Genomic DNA, 17,965 nt, shown 5'->3' on the forward strand with positions numbered 1-17,965 from the left:
ATAGGAATCCATTTTCCTCTGTTCACTATTAACAATCTATAAAACCTAGCTTGAACATTTAACCCATGTGTGTTAACACATCATATAAAAGCTTGACATCTAAGGTGTAAGCACCTAAAATAGCATGCTTATTCTACTTTTTGCCCTACAAATTAGTATTTGTCGAAAAGAAAGTTCTTTCATTACATCAGAAAAACCTCTGAGGCAACAGCACAAAAAAAGAGGAGGAATCTATTTCTCTACGAATTACAGGGCTTCTGCCATGACTATGTGTGACATGAGATGATATTGCAAGGGATATTAGCAATCCTCCAATTTTCTTTAGACTAGAGTATCTGCTTTTGCTGTGCTTTATCATTTTAGGAGTGATTTTGCAATGTAGACTAACAGTGTTGTCAAAAATATCAGACTAAAAGAAATTTGAGCATCTGTGTTTAATCTCGGGAATGGGGACAAAGACATGAGGACCAAGGAAAGGAGAAGATCTAAATTCTGCAAGTTGCCTCCAGGAATGCCCAAGTCCATGAGCATAGACACTTTGCTGGTTTTTAAATTTCCTCTGTTTTTGTTCACATCACTTACTGGGCAAATAGGGCTGGGTTGTCTTCTCCTCCTATTATATTTTTTTTCTTATTTTGACATTAAAAATTCTGAATAAAGCCTAAGTAGTTAAAACCAAAAGAGTCTTTTAAAAAAAAATTAGAAAGTCCTATTAATTTGAGTGTTGAGGAGTATTCTCAATTCTAGAATGGTGAGATTCTGTAATGTCACTACAGACATTGGTAAATGACTAAGGGTTTGTAGAAAAGTGTTGTGCTCAAAGTAGTATTCTGAGAAAAATTTTAAAGGTCATTTCTGAGCAGAAAAAAAAGGAAGATAGAAAAGTGACTTAGCACCATGCACAAAACTGAACTCCAAGTAGATCAAGGGCCTCAAGATAAGGCTAGACACCCTGAACCTGATTGAAGAGAAACTAGGGAGTAGGTCTGAACTCACTGGCACAGGAAAAGGCCCCCTAAACAGAACACCAATAGCACAGATATTATTAAAAAACAGTTAATAAATGGAACTCCATGAAGCTGAAGAGTTTCTGTATGGAAAAGGAGAGCAACATTTAGGCAAAGCAGCAATCTAGAGAATGAAAAAAAAATCTTTATCAATCATACATCTGGCACAAGGTTAGTATCTACAATATAGAAAAATCTAAGAAAAACTAAACAGCAAGAAATTGAATAATACATCTTTAAAAATGGAGTACAGAACCAAGTAGAGTGATCTCAAAAGATGAAACACAATTGGCTGAGAAACAGTTAAAGAAATGTTCAGCATCCTTAGTCATCAGATAAATGCAAATTAAAACTACTTTGAGAGTTCATCTTAACACCAGTCAGAATGGCAAAGATCAATGAAACAACTGATGGTCATGGTGGTGAGGATGCAGACAAAGGCAAATACTTGTTCACTGATGGTGGGGTAAGTTTGCACAACTTATCCAGCCACTACAGAAATCAGTATAGTGGATGCTCAGCAAGCTTAGAATAGATCTACATCAAGAACAAGCACTCTTGGATGTATACTGAAAGTACTCTACGTCCTACTACAGAGATCTTTCCTTATCTATGCTCATTGCTGCTTTGTTTTTAATAGTCAGAAAATGCAAACAACATAGATGTCGGTCAATGGATGAATGGATAGTGAAAATTATGATACATTTAGAGAATGGATTATTATTCATCTGTTAAATATTAAATTCACAGGTAAGTGGATGTCACTAGAAAAAAATGGTCATGATTGAGGGAACCACAACTCCAAAAGACAAATATTGTACATTTTCTCCTATATATTAATGATAACTTTTGATATATGGGCTATAGCCCAATAATTACAGAGGTTAAGTATCTAATAAATGACTATGGGAAAAGAAAATGAGGGGAAAATAGAATATATTACTATAGAAAAACAAAGAAACTAGAATAGGAGGTTAAATATGGAAGAAGATGGAGGAGCAGGGTAAAAGGGAATGTGGGGAAAGACAACTAACACTAAAGAACATTTCAAAAACAGTATGGAAACTTGCTAAATCGTATACATATTTGAAAGGAATATAAATAGAATCATGAAATAATAGGGAAGGCAATGTCCTGAACTCAACATCTTATACCATCAAATAAAATCTCCAAAGCCAAAAAAAGGATTATATCATGTTGAATTATTTGCCAAAGGGCCCCTTGGGAATGCCCAAACAGTACAAGCTATTGTCAAGGTTTACAACTTTTACATATCTCATAGAACATGGAAAAATTGAGCTGATGCCTAACTAGAAGCTTCACCCCTACTGAAAATCATCCACGGTACTGGCAGATTCTCTGCACAATACCAGTGGAGAAAGAGAGTCACCAACTTATGTTCGAAGGCTTACTATTATAAAATTTTTTTTCCTTTCTAAAATGTAAATCTTTCTCCAGCCTCTTGCCAGCTTGATAACCCAAAAAAATGTTTTTCAAAGATCTGAAATATCTCAGAGTCATCTTTTGAAATGCAATCATCAGTTGATGGCCATACCACCTTAAATATACCAGAACTCATCTGAAATATAATATTCAGAAAACTCGGAAACTTTTACCCCAGTCTTTGCGCTGGGGGGCGGGGGGGGGAGTCATAGAGTAAGTGGTTGTTTCAATAAGTACTGATTGTTAAATCTCAATGATCTAACCACACTGCCCAATCTTCATGGTCTCCTAATACTAATATTGTCTTTTAGTATTCCCTTACTCCCACCCCCATCACAAACACACACACACACACAAACACACACACACACACACACACACACACACACACACACACACACACTCCAGCTCATCTTGGGGGCTTAAAACTCTTTTGGTAGAGTTGAATTAAATCTTTCCTCCCTTTAGCGTTAGTTTTTAATAAAATTTTCATTTCTTTTTTTTTTTTTCCTTTGGTTTTTCGAGACAGGGTTTCTCTGCGTAGCTTTGCGCCTTTTCTGGGACTCACTTGGTAGCCCAGGCTGGCCTCGAACTCACAGAGATCCGCCTGCCTCTGCCTCCTGAGTGCTGGGATTAAAGGCGTGTGCCACCACCGCCCGGCAAATTTTTATTTCTTATTGGACTTGTCCAGTAAATTTTTCCTCTGTGCAACTGTCGCCAGACTGTTACTCTGGATTCCCTTCAGTTCCTTTGTCTTTGCGATATCTGTTGAAAGAATTGATTGGAAATATAAAAAGGACCCTGTAGAACAGTGGTTCTCAGCCTGTGGGTCATGACTTCTCTGTGGAGTGAATGACCCTTTCACAGGGGTCACCTAAGACCATTGGAAAATACAGATATTTACATTATAATTCATAGTAGCAGCAAAGTTAGTGATGAAGTAGCACCAAGGATAATTTTATGGTTGGGTTCATCACAACCTGAGGAACTGTATTAAAAGGTCACAGCATTAGGATAGTTGAGAAACATGAAGTAGATGATACTTAGGGTTTATTACAATATAAAGTGAAGCAGTCTCAGGAGATGAGAGTGAACAATGCCCCAAAGTGAGGGTGAACATAAACCCACCTGTATCTCAAATAGGCTTCGAATTATTTCTAAAGTTTCTAGAACATACAGTTTACCCTGTAAAGATTGTCAAGCCCATTTGGGTTGACTCTTGGGAAAAGACAATAATATGTTCTTGATCCTTGCTTTTTACCAGAAAACCTATGCTAGACACAATATTATGACCTTCACTGTGATTCAAAACATCATTTATCCATTATCCACCTAGGGTCAGAGGAGAAAGTCAGTACTTTTATTAAACGCTTGCAAAAGTAATGGGGAAATAGAGCAAAATTATTTTCTTTAAAACATAGAATTTAATGGCCAAGATAACCCTGAGCTATGAGAAGCATCAGTTCTATGTGAGAAAATGAGTATATACTGTAAGAAAAAGTCATTGCAGTAAAAAAGGCATGGTAACCTATCTGCAATCCCTGCACTCTGAAGACTCAAGCAGGAGGACTGTAAGTTCAAGTCAGTGTGGGTTACACAGTGTGACCTCAAAAACAAGCAACTGAACAAAATGTTCAGGTGGTCAGACATGATATTTATTCTAACATCTAAAGGTAGATACTATGGAGTTTTCAAAGCTTGAGTTTCAGAAATGAGTAAGACAGTTGAGGTTCCAGAGTGCACACAACATCTACTGAGTTGAAGGCATAAAATAATAATAACGGGAATAATAATAATAACATGCTAGATGTTGTTGTTATCTGTTTTTTTATTATCTACAGTGGCTGCCCCTTAAGCAATGGCTACCCTAGTCAGAGACTGCAGCTCAGCTGCAACCAGCAGTGGTTTGGCCACAAAGGCTGCAGCCCGTGAGGATTCTGTTCTTTCAGGCACCAACTCTTTCAAAGCTACTAAGGAAAACTTTTTCTAAATCTAAAGAACTCAGGATTCAACAGTTCAGGTGGAATTCTGCTCGCTCAGAGAGGCTGAATATTAAGTAGCTAACCTTTTCCCTTTGCTGGTGTCTTCCAAAAAACCCAGCATCCTATTCTCAGTCCCCACTTAAAAATCTCTTGCTACACGTGGTTTCTCCTTACCACTTCCTGTCAGCTACTTGCTGACTCAGCCTCCTAAATTTTATTTTTTTAAATCAAACACATCTTTGAATTGTTAACAAAAGCAGTAGGAAAAAAATACTTTAAAATAATATTCTCCAACAGGATGCGATTAAGGAATTAAAAGACAATGACTAAAAATGAAGTGACTAAGTAGATATTGTAGAATGGGTTGAGATGGAAGAAAGAAAGGCCTTTGTGAGGAAGACAAAATTTAGCTGTGATCAAATGACCAGAACTTTCAATATTATATTTTATGATCAATATCAACCTTAGCTCTAGTGCAGAATGTGAGGCTGAGAATTACATGAAATGAGGGCACTAGTGTCCCTAACATTGTAGGCCAGCATAAGATGCTCAGATTTTTTTTTTTATTTTCAGTGTGACAAGAAATCACTGTAAGTATTTAAGAATAAGAGTGGTATCAGGTGTGTGCCTTAAAAAGATCACTGACAGCTTTATAGGGAAGAAATTTTAGCTATGTCTGATGGGAAACAGCATCTCTTCAATTCTTTCAGTGAGAGACTAGTGTGGCTCAGATCAGGGTTTTTAAAGAAAGAAATTTCTGGCCGGTCGGTGGTGGCGCACGCCTTTAGTCCTAGCACTCGGGAGGCAGAGCCAGGTGAATCTTTGTGAGTTCGAGGCCAGCCTGGGCTACCAAGTGAGTTTCAGGAAAGGCGCAAAGCTACATAGAGAAACCCTGTCTCAAAAAAACCAAAAAAAAAAAAAAAAAAAAAAAAAAAAGAAATTTCTGTTTTAAAAATGGAGGTTGGGCATTAGATTTGTGTGAGAGCAGGTGGGGATGGGTTCATTGGCAGCAGGAGCAGGTGCCTTCTTTGTTTGGGCACTTGAGTGTGAGGTATACAGGCCAGGAATGGGAGCAGTAAAAGTCCTCTTCTCCATAGAAAGTCATTCTGAGAGTTTCAGAAAAAAAAGAAAGAATATGAAGAAGATAATCTCACTTCAAAGGCAAACTTTTTAAAAATTTTATTTAAATTTTTTTCATTTTACTTACCAATCATAATTCCCCCTCCCCTCTTCTCATTCTCCACCTCCACACCCCCCCCACACTTACCCCCCATCCACTCCCCAGAGACTGGCTTTCCATGGGGAGTCAGCAAAGTCTGGTACATCAAGTTGAGGTAGGCACAAGCCCCTCCTTCCTGCATCAAGGCTGAGCAAGGTACCCCTCCATAGGGAATGGGCTCCAAAAAGCCAGTTCATGCACAAGGGATAAATCCTGGTCCCACTGCCAGGGGCCCCACAAAAGACCAAGTCACACAACTGTCACCCACATTCAGAGGGCCTAGTCTGGTCCCCTGCAGATTCCCCAGTTGTCAGTCTAGAGTCCTGAGCTCCCATAGCTCAGGTCCACTGTCTCTGTGGGTTTACCTATCATGATCTTGACACCCCCCACTCCACACCCCTCCACTCATACAATCCCTTCCTTTTCTTCTACTGGACTCCAGGAGCTCGGCCTAGTGCCTAGCTGTGGATCTCTGTATCTGCTTCCATCAGTCACTAGATGAAGGTTCTAGTTTCTCTGAGGTTGTGGATTGTAGCCTGGTTAATCTTTGCTTTATATCCAATAACCACTTATGAGTGAGTACATGCCATGTTTGTCCTTCTGAGTCTGGGTTACCTCACTCAGGATGATTCTTTTTAGTTCCATCCATTTGCCTGCAAATTTTTATGATGTCATTGTTTTTCTCTTCTGAGTAGTACTCCATTGTGTATATGTACCACATTTTCTTTATCCATTCTTTGGTTAAGGGACATCTAGGTTGATTCCAGGTTCTGGCTATTACAAATAATGCTGCTATGGGCAAGTATACTTGTGGCATGATTGAGCATCCATTGGGTATATGCCCAAGAGTGGAACTGCTGGGTCTTGAGGTAGATTGATTCTCAGTTTTCTGAGAAATCACCATATTGATTTCCAAAATGGCTATACAAGTTTGCACTCCCACCAGCAGCAGAGGAATATTCCCCTTACTCCACATCATCTCCAACATAAGCTGTCATCAGTGTTTTTGATCTTTATCAGAGTCATTTTGATTTGCATTTCCCTGATGGCAATTTCTTAAATGCCTTTCAGCCATTTGATATTCTTCTGTTGAGAATTCTCTGTTTAAATCTATACCCCATTTTTAAATTGAATTATTTGGTATTTTGATGTCTAGTTTCTTGAGTTCTTTATATGTTTTGGAGATCCGCCCTCTGTCAGATATTGGGTTGGTGAAGATCTTTTCCCATTCTGTAGGCTGTCATTTTGTCTTCTTTACTGTGTCCTTTGCCCTACAAAAGCTTCTCAGTTTCAGGTGGTCCCATTTGTTAATTGTTGCTGTCAGTGTCTGTGCTACTGGTTTTATATTTAGGAAGTGGTCTCCTGTGCCAATACATTCAAGGCTACTTCCCACTTTCTCTTCTATGAAGTTCAGTGTAACTAGATTAACTTTGAAGTCTTTGATCCACTTGGGCTTGAGTTTTATACACGGTGATAGATATGGATCTATTTGCAATCTTCTGCATGCTGACATCAAGTTATGTCAGCACCATTTGTTGAAGATGCTTTCTTTTTTCCATTGTACAGTTTTGGCTTCTTTGTAAAAAATCAGGTGTTCGTTCGTGTGTGCATTAATGTCAGGGTCTTCAATTTAATCCCATTTATCCATGAGTCTGTTTTTATGTCAATACCAATCTGTTTTTATTGCTATAGCTCTGTAGTCGAGCTTGAAATCAGGGGTGGTAATGCCTCTGGAAGTTCCTTTATTGTATAGGATTGTTTTGGCTACCCTAAGCCTTTTTTTTCCCATATGAAGTTGAGTATTGTTCTTTTGAGGTCAGTGAAGACTTGTGTTGGGATTTTGATGGGGATTGCATTGCATCTGTAGATTGCTTTTGGTAAGATTGCCATTTTTACTATGTTAATCCTACTTATCCAAGTTCATCATTTTTATATAGGAGGGCTACTTTTTTTGAGTTAATCTTGTATTCCCCACATTACTGAAGATGTTTCCTGGCAGATTTTTTGCAGTCATTTATGTATATTATCATATCATCGGCAAATAGCAACAGTTTAACTTCTTTTTCAATTTGTATCCCCTTGATTTCCTTTTGTTACAGAAGCAAACTTTAATAGAGAAAAATATCAAGCATGAAGAAAATACAGATGTTCAATAAATGTAAATGATACTTAGGATGGGAAGGTTTGCATGGTTTAGTGAGTGGGCAAGGCACTCCTTTCTCACTTTCCATTTTTCCAAGATACATAAAGCCTAGCAAACAGTAATTAGTGCCAGAGGTGATTCCATCTTTCTTCTGAACTTACAGGTCAATGTCAATGACTACTACATGTGTTGGCTACCATCAAACCCTCTCTGAACTTCAGAGGGACTGAAGGGAAAGTCAGAAAGTAGCAAGGCCAAAGCAAATAGCAAAACAATGATAATAATTATGGTGAGTATTTTTCCTAAGTACTTTGCTTCTGAACAAAAACAGTTTGCAAAACTGGCCTAAAAACACTGTACACTGGCCAAGAGACCAATGAAACTCCACAGGTGTTTTAGAATGTGAAATCCACACTGGAGAGTTATTAGAAACAAACACCACAATGCTACACCATGTTCTCCAATACCTCAGCTGTGCTTGTGTGAGCAGTAGAGCATCCATGCAACTTACCAGAAGAGAAACATTGCAACAGTAGCTGTTGGCTCCTGGGTAGAAATAACTGTTGCCTTAGCATGCCTGATCAGCTGAAACTTGGTAGTATGCATTTTCCTTAGTCTTCCAAGTCTTCCTCTCACCATCCTTAAGGATATTTTCAGGGTCTTACAATGTGAGGTAAATACTCATGTGTGTCATTATTATATGAGAATATTGTCATTTACTTTTAAAAGCATCCAGGGACCTATTCCTTACTATATTTTTTGTTTATTTCTATTTATTTATTTTTAAATTTATTTATTCTTATGTGTATTGGTGTTTTACCATATGTCTCCTAGAACTGGAGTTACAGACAGTTGTGAGCTGCCATGTGGGTGCTGGGAATTGAACCCAGGTCCATCTGGAAGAGCAATCAGTACTCTTAACAACTGAGCCATCTCCCCAGCCCCATTGTTTATTTTTTAAAGCACCACTTGCTACTATGTTTCCAGTGGCCAGAGTTATCATTATGTGTTACTGACAAACAGAAGAAAGATGGGACACTTAGAGTGTGTGGGAAGTTAGATCAATGACTCATTAATGTCTCTTATGGTTCTAAAATTACATGAGATCCTACCCACGGATCCCACTGGACAAAGGGCTGTGAGCCTATCACCTTGACTCCCGAGCAAAACCCACAATCTCTGATTCTTTAGGAGACAGTGGGTATGGAGGGCTTGGGAAGATATGTTGAAATAGTCTAAGCACAATTTTCTGTTTGGTTTCAATGCTTCCAAGACGTTTAGATGATTTCTTTCCATAATAATCATATAAAAGGTGAATTTGTATGGCCTTGGGATTCGTATGACTTTCATTCATGGTTGGCTTTGCTGCACTGCTTTTAAACACTGGAAAGTGTATATGTCATCTCTAATTGGAACTCCCAGGCAGAAATGATGCCATCAGGGAGCTTAAAATTTGTGGCCATATGAGTCACCCAGCAGACCAACTATATTGCTGTAAAGCAAATAATTTACATTTAAATAACTTATCTGCATTCACCTAATTTAAAAGTAATCTTTATTCTTTCTCAACTAATCCCCAAACTTATAGACTAGTTTGATCATATTTGTGCAATAAAATTGAAAATTTCAGATATGGTAGGTAATCAATTTTAGTCACCTCATCTGCGTTTCCAATCTCATTACAGATTGCAATTTTCAGTGCAGATTACATGATGACCCATCAGTGGCTTTGTTGTTTCTGAATTACCGATTCCTTGCCTACTGCCAGATAAGAACAAAGCCTATGCATCAGCCTGACAGCTTGCAAACAGAAAATGGGCTTGTAGGATTGGATTTAAATCCCAGGTGTAGGGGATAATTACCACATCACTCATGCAGTAACTGAAAAATGGTATTTCAACAAGAAAAATTACATTCCTTTTATAGTGCCAACAGAAATCATTATTTGAGGCTTCACACTGATTCACTGTATCATTACATGTGCACTGTACTCATTAAAGGTAATGTTTGTTGCAACATAAAAAAGTTATTGTTTTAGGTACTTTGGTGGAGCAGGTAGCTTAAATTTAAGGTTTGTGGAAACTTGATAGTGTAGAGGTCATTCGGACTCTAATATGTACTGTGCAAGAGAAATGACAAGGCAGATGAAGGGCTTCTCAACCGGCTCCTATTACAGGAGGCGTGGATGGATAGTGCAAAGAAAACGGAGTATAAATCTTTTGTTTCTGAAACTTCAGCCATTTAACCCAAAGAAGAGGACAAATAATGACTCAAAGCTCGACAGAGTGGCTCCCCATAGTGCATATTTTACTGTTAGCTTTGATGTCATCAAAGTTCAATGTATACATTCATAAAATACAGAAGGACAGGTGCCATATTCCTTCTTGAAATCATTAAAGAAGCAAAAACTGGCACACTGGAAATGTACTGCTCACCCCTGGCACTTGTGCCACCACCCATAGGCCTGTGGTTGGTGAGGAAGCAGCACAGCAAGGAAAGCAAGATCGAACATTCATATGTCAGTGCTGACAACAACACCACACTGTGTTAACCAGAGCCCTGTTGTGTGTTTGGCCAACTGGATTTCTCATTAAGTTGACCAGAGTATCATAAAAAAAGAGAATCCCCATTGACTGGCTGTATTTTTGCATGTACTCCAAAAGGAGGTCCTGACTGATGATAGATGGCAAGACAAGTAGGTAGGTAAGTAGGTAGATAGGTAGGTAGATGAAGAGATAGGTAGGTAGATAGATAGATAGATAGATAGATAGATAGATAGATAGATAGATAGATAGACAGATGATAGGTAGGTAAATGATAGATAGATAGATAGATAGATAGATGATAGATAGATAGATAGATAGATAGATAGATAGATAGATAGATAGATAGATGGAAAGAACAAAAAATAGATACATGCAGACATGAATACATACATAGGTAGATGGTAAATTGAACTTTATCAGTTCACAGTGACATTTCCTGGATTTCCCACATTATTTACATATGTTTATATGTATCCTTATTCACATGATATATTTTATTTTGTGTGGGTGTGTGGGCACATGTGTGTTTCTGTGTGTGCATCTGTGTGTGTGTGCGTGCATGCGTGCGTGTGAGCGTGTTGTGTGTGTGTGTGTGTGTGTGTGTGTGTGTGCGTGCGCGTGCACTCCTGTGGGTGAACTTGTGGAAGGCAGAGAACCTCAGGTGTTAGTTCTAACCTGGTACCTGGTTTGAGATAGGATCTCTTGTTGATTGTAATTGTGTAAAAGGCTAACTGGCCTGGATGTTCCCAAAAATGCCCTCATCTTGCCTCTTATCTCAGTACTGGGGCACTGAGATTCCAATCTATGGGGCCTAGCTTTACAAGTGTTATGGTAATTAGAACTCCAGTTCTTGTGCGTGTGTGGTAAGTGTTTACTCACCGAGCAATATCCTTAGCCCTCTCTACCCAATTAATATTTCGATCCTACTTTTCCTTACATGCACTGACAAAGAGATGTTCTATTGAGAAGCTTAAACTACAACTGGAAAGAGCTAAAAATGTATTTTCTAATCTTCTATTCCTCTTATCTCTTATAGGCTCTTGTCCTGGGAATCTCTTCACAATGGCTAGGGCTTTGTGAATGCTGATGCTGGGTTGCATGTGTGAAAGGTATATATGACATTACATTTGTTTCTTTAGCTTGGGAAGATATTTTCTAAGACCTAACTCCTACCTTCTGTAAGTCAACCATGCAGATTGGTGCCTGCTTGCAACAAGCTTATACTCTATTGGAAACAGACTCAGAAGTAAGAGTAAATAGGGAGACAAAGTCCCAAGCATTAAGGACTGCAGATGCTATAGTTATAGATCTTACAAAGGAACAGCAACACCTGACTGGAGGAAGCTGCATGCAGAAAAGAAATTAGGAAAAAGACAGTCTGCAAAGTGTTATAAAGGGCTGAAGAAATTCCACTAGCAAAATCTGTATAAGTGAACTCAATAAACAATGTGCTACTCCTCATTCTCAAACACAGGTAGGGGTTGGCACGTTGCAAGCAGTTATCAGGCACTTAACTTGTTAATCTGAAACCTAATTATTAAAACATATAAGAGTGTGTGTACTGCTAATTTAAGGTTCAGTGCTGAACACTTAAAATGACTCAGGATTCATTGTTCACATCAGTCTTATGGGGGTTACTATCATGTCATTTAACAGGTAGAACCTGAAACTGGAAAGCTGTTATCAATCTACCCAAGAAACACAGCCAGATATGAACATGCTTACTTTCTATAAAGGTTATGATTTTTTTAAAAAAAGAACTATTTATTTTTTTGAGGTAATTAGACAATTGCATAATTATTTTGATGTATTTACATCATGTTTCCTTCCTTTTCTAATCAGACCTAAGACATGATCACCAAGAGAAATCATTCCTGGTACTGGAAACCTAGCCAAGAGCTAATGAAGTCATAGATCTTGGAGGAGAACCTACAACTAGCACTTTACTAAACCAGCCTAATCCTTAATGACCATCAAAATATTTGTCCTTATAAACACAGAAAGTGTAGTCCTCACCCTACATCAAGACAACTTCTTTTTGTCAAGCCTGTACACTTAATCCCAAAATTATCTAAGTTTCTGCAGAAGTGTTCAGTTAAAAACTTTCTCAGTAGTTTAAAAGAGAAAGTTAAGAAAATTCTAGTCCTTTTTATCCTAATGTGGAACACTAACAGTGCCATCTTTACGTAAGACAGAGCATGTGTACTGTGCTGTCAACCATTTTGAAACAATGACTTGAGGACGCAGTTATCAGTGTTAAGAATACACTATCAGGTGTGGGTCAAATTTTACACTTTCTCTGAGAAACACATCAGTTCCAGCTACTCCAGTATTTATATTCTTAAAATGCAAATTCTACCCTATACTCCCCACTCAGAACCACTTGGGAGGAGAAGTCTCTTTTCAATGACATCTTAGAGGAACTTTTCGACCAGACTTATCAGGAAGAACAATGTGACTTTGGCATGGATCGGGTAGTCATATTAGAAAATGGATTAAGCTGCAGGCAAATTTGAAACTGCTATTCCGTCCTCTGAGCTGCACTGTGGAGAATGAGATTTGTCTGTTTTTGCGCTGTTGTGGACTTACACGGGGTGATTTAATTGGAGGTCAACATATGGCTGAACTGGAGATTATAAACTGTGTTAGCAAATTAAAACTGACTAAACATGAATGTCAATTCTCACCTGGATGGTCCTTGTAGGACACAGGACACATTTTCCACCTGGTAATCCCTGTACCTTCCCAGAACCCTCTTTCTGGTCACAATTTTTCCACAGCATCTAATTTAGTAAGAAGACCAGCAGCCACATCCATGTAAGAATCTTTACATGAATCCTTGTGCAGGGAAGTTGATTAAACATCTCCCCTCTGTGAATAAATTGTCTATGCCCAGAATAGAAAAGACATTGTGTATTCTTAAAGGGATGTGATTACTACATGTGTCATTTACAAACTACACAGTATTTTCATTCAGACATGAAAGCAAATGGATTTAGTCCCTGTTGAAGCTCAACTCCTTCTCTAGGAAATGAAGGAATTGTTCCTTTGGCCCATGGCATGCACTTCAGAGAGGGCTGGGAAAACAGATGCTTATATTACCTAGAAGAACTCTTTTTCAAAACCTCTGTTTCTCTACAGAGTTTTGTGGCTTAGCTCTGTTTTTCCTACAACATGTTAGATGTCCCCCACTGGTGCTCCCCGACTGGTGCTCCCTCCTGCTGCTGTACTGTTCACTCCTGGCTGGTGCAGCTCCTCCACACTTAGAGCAGGTGCTGGGGAAATTGCAGAGTAGCACACTGTATGGAAGCCTGGGAGAAGGTGAAGGAAAATTGCACAGAATCAGTGAGGGCAGCTTTGTCCTTTGGAAGTTCTGAAAGCAGGTAGCCTAGAATTGGGGCACTCCATTTGAGATGAATGGGTGAGCCAACTAATGTAAAGTCATGTGGGAAAGGGAGAACATCAAGTGAAGGGAAAACCATGCACAGAGTCCTCTTTTTTCCACATTGCACCACTGTCCTCTTCTCCTTCTGCGACTCTGGTGAAATGTCCCTAGGACATTGATGATGGACAGAAGGGTTTTTTTTCCTCCTCCCCTTTTTGAGCCTAAGATAATGTTTACACAATTTTAAGGTGCCCCATATGAAACATCACTGAAGCAAAAAGAAAACTAAAATGTACTCTCTTTGAGTGAGAACAACACAGAGTCAGTGGAGACAAAGATGTTAGCTGTCCACCTCAGACGTGCCAGTGGTACCTGGTACTCTGTGGCATTAAAAACAACTTTGGAATTGTTCAGAGGCCAGAACATGAGTACTTATTTCACTTTGGAAAATGAAATATACTTCTTTTTACAATTTTTAGAGCCCTCAGGCATCTTTGAACAAAGTTTCTCTAAGATGCATTTAGTGCTTGACCCAATACATAAAAATACATAAACAAAAGCGGGGAGGAGCAGGAGTGAGCCAGAAAGATGCTGTTGCCAGAGGAGAGCTGTTTCTGAGCTATCTTGGAATTTGGGTTTCTGAAACAAGATCTTATTATCTAGTTAGAATTCACAAGTCTCCTGCTTCCACCTCTTCAGTGTTGGAAATACAGGCATGTACCATCACATCTGACTTCCTGACTGTTCTTAAGCCCAAAGATTCAGAATTGTTCACAGGCTGGCTCATCTACTTAATTAATATTTATTACTCATCTGCAGACACTCAAACTCTATGCTGGGTGCTTGGAGCAAGATGAACAATATCTGATTCTGTTTTTAATCATTTTATAATCTAGTAGACGTTACAGCTTCCTGTGCTGGCTACAATATCAAAAATAACAAGTCTGAATTATAGAACCTAAAAGACAGAGGTCATGTTTAATGGGGGTGATTAGAGAAATTCCTGCAAGAGGTATGTTGAGTCATAACTTAGTAAAAGGTATAATTTTGCATCACCAAGATTAGGAAATAAATTATACAAAGTTAGAAAAGAAAAGAAAATGTAGACTGTGTGTTCCAGGGTCTTGGAAGAAGGGTGTCCATCAAATGCCAGCTTGGATTTCATCTGCTACAAAACAGGAAGACATGCTGTAGATGAAGAGACTTCCCGAGCATACATTGCTTAAGGAAGAAACAGAGGGACTAGTTGGGAGACTGTTGATTTCAGTGAAAAGAATGACTCGATGAAGAGAGTGCAAGAGCATGGAAAAGGCCACAAAAGGATGAGAGGCACAGCGAGCTCACCAGACTCTGCCAGTAGCACACAAATTAAAGCATTCTGAGTCTGACCGGAAGGCCAGGTGAGAAAGGTATCAAGAGGAGGATGAACTAGAAAGGAAGACAGAGAAAGAATGGAATCAGAGAGGAGGATTCAGCTGAGTACCGAGTGTATCACAGGACCAAAGAAAACAGACTTTTCAAAAGAGAGCCCAAGGTCACTAATATCAAATTCTGTACAGCCAATGATAAGAATGATAAATAGCCATTGACATTCAAAGTTGGGAGGTCATTGGGCTTTGCCAAGAACAGAGTTTCAGATTACCAAAACTCAGGGATAAGAAATAGTGGGGAAGTGGACTCATAGATGGTCTTTCAAGATATTTTTTCAGTGGTACATGGTGAGAATGTGAGTGAAATAAGCATTGTTATGTAAATGGGCTGGATCAACTGGCACTGTCTTTTTGGAAAGCACTCTTGAGTGAGAACTTGAAGTTCATACTTCTGCTGTCCTGACACATTTTCTTCGTTTAAATACCCACAGGTGTTTGAGAGATGGTCCAGCAGTAAAGAGAATGGACTGCTCTTTCAGAGGGCCTGAGTTCCATTCTCCATACCCACATTAGGCCATTCACAGTCACTTTTAATGCAAGCATTAAGGGATTCAACACTTCTCACCTCTGTAGCTACCTGCACGAACCTTGCACATATCTGCACATAGACACACAATTAAAAACAAAATGGTTATTATACAGTACTGAAACATCAGAAATAATCTAAACAAATATGGAAATATATAGCTGAAAGTTTTCCTGTGTCCTGGCTGGCCGGTGGTCAAGACAAATCTCTCACCCGCTGGTCCTGCAGCTACTCGGACCCAAGTAAACACATAGAAGCTTATATTGTTTACTAACTGTATGGCCATTAGCTCAAGCTTATTACTGACTAGCTCTTACACTTAAATTAACCCATAATTCTTATTTATGTTTAGCCATGTTGCTTGGTACCTTTTCTCAGATCTGCCTTCACATCTTGCTTCCTCTGTGTCTGGCTGACAACTCCTGACTCAGCCTTCCTCTTTCCAGAATTCTCCTTGTCTGCTTATCCTGGCTATACTTCCTGCCTGGCTACTGGACAATCAGTAATCTATTTATCATCCCATCAGAGCAACACATTCATAGCATATAGAACAACATCATCCATCATTTCCCCTTTTGTTTCTATTTAAAAGGAAGGTTTTAACTTCAATATAGTAAAATTACATATAACAAACCAGTTATCAAGCAAGAATTATATTTATAATATCTAGTCTATTTGTATTTGGCAAAATCAAAGAAGATATCCTATCTATTCTATATTTGTGAGTCCAAGGTTTCATATCTACCTTATCTCCTATCAAAACAAAACTTACATATAATAAACCAGTTATCAAGCAAGAATTATAGCTATAATATCTAGTCTATTTGTATAGGGAGAAACGCTGTGGAATAATACTTTTGTACACCGGTTTAATAAAATTCTGATTGGCATTTTAATAAAATGCAGTCAGGCAGGAAGTATAGGTAGGATAAGTAGACAAGGAGAATTCTTGGAATAGGAAGGCTGAGTGAGGAGATGCCAGCCTGCCATCCAGGGTGCAGCATGTAATGGCACACAGGTAAAGCCACAGAACATATAGTGACATATAGATGAACAGAAATAGACTGAGTTTAAGTGTAAGAGCTAGTCAGCTGTAAGCCTGAGCTAATGGCCAAGCAGTGTTTATTAATATAAGCCTCTGTACATTTACAGAGCAGCTGCAGACCAGGTGGGACAGAGGAAAACTTCCAAATACAGAAATATCCATGTGTATCTGTAACAGGTGTAAGTAGTAAATAAAACTGTCCTTTGTTTGGCTCCCATATACTTTACATTTGTGGATCCCCAAACCTGAAAATCCGTGCTTTTATTGAACTCTTATTAATATTTTTGAAATTTGAGTTCCCTTAGTTTTGGAAGGACTCTCAATAATACATGGACCCAATTTTATTTTTTTTATATTTTAACTGTCTTGCTTTTAAAAATAAAACATTTTAAAATTTATTCTTTAAGAATTCCATACATGTATATAATGTATTTTTCTAGTTGGGCTTTTTTTGGAGGCCTCCAGCTCACACACACAAAAAAATGACTTGGAGACATTAATTTTGAAAGCTTGGGCTTAGCTTATGCTTGTTTCTAACTCTTATAACTTAATTTATATTTAAATTACATATTATATAAATATAAATAAGTTATAAATTTATAATTTATAACTCTTATAGCTTAAATTAACCAATTTCTATTATTTTACTTTCTGCCTTATGTCTCTATTACCTTATCTCCATACTCCTCCTCCTGCTTGCTCTGTATCCTGACATCTCCATCTTATTCTTCTCAGCATTCTCTTTTCCTGGAAATCCTGCCTAGCTATTGGCCATTCAGCTTTTTGTGAAACCAATCAGAGTGACACATCTTCACAGTGTACAAAAAGATTATTCCACAATATTTCTCCCTTTTTGTCTAAATGAAAAAGCAAGGTTTTTAACTCTAATACAGTACAATATATACAATAAAAACAATTATCAAGTAAGACTTACATTTACAAAGTCCATTTGCATTTGCAAATTTAGATAAAATACTCTATTATTTATCCTGTCTTTGTCCTAAGTTTTATATGTAAACCATTTTTTGTCATAACATATTACCATTCTTAAAATATCTTTTTAGAACTCAAAACATCTTTTTAGATAAACAACTTAAATCTTTATGTTTCTCAACATTATAAACTTTGCATCTCTTATGTAACTTTCCTTTCTGCATTTGGTAACAAGGAAAAATGTAAAACTATAACTATCTAGTCTTCAATCCCCATCAGAGACCCAAGAAAGATAAAATATTACTT

The 17,965-nt window shown here is 38.1% G+C and overlaps 1 pseudogene; it reads left to right on the top strand.

Moving 5' to 3' along the window:
• The first annotated feature begins 1,392 nt into the window (after positions 1 to 1,392).
• Positions 1,393 to 17,965, top strand: part of LOC114702311 — a 36,116-nt pseudogene continuing 19,543 nt past the window's right edge.

Source organism: Peromyscus leucopus, chromosome 14 (assembly GCF_004664715.2).
Source record: "Peromyscus leucopus breed LL Stock chromosome 14, UCI_PerLeu_2.1, whole genome shotgun sequence".
Lineage (NCBI taxonomy): Eukaryota > Metazoa > Chordata > Mammalia > Rodentia > Cricetidae > Peromyscus > Peromyscus leucopus.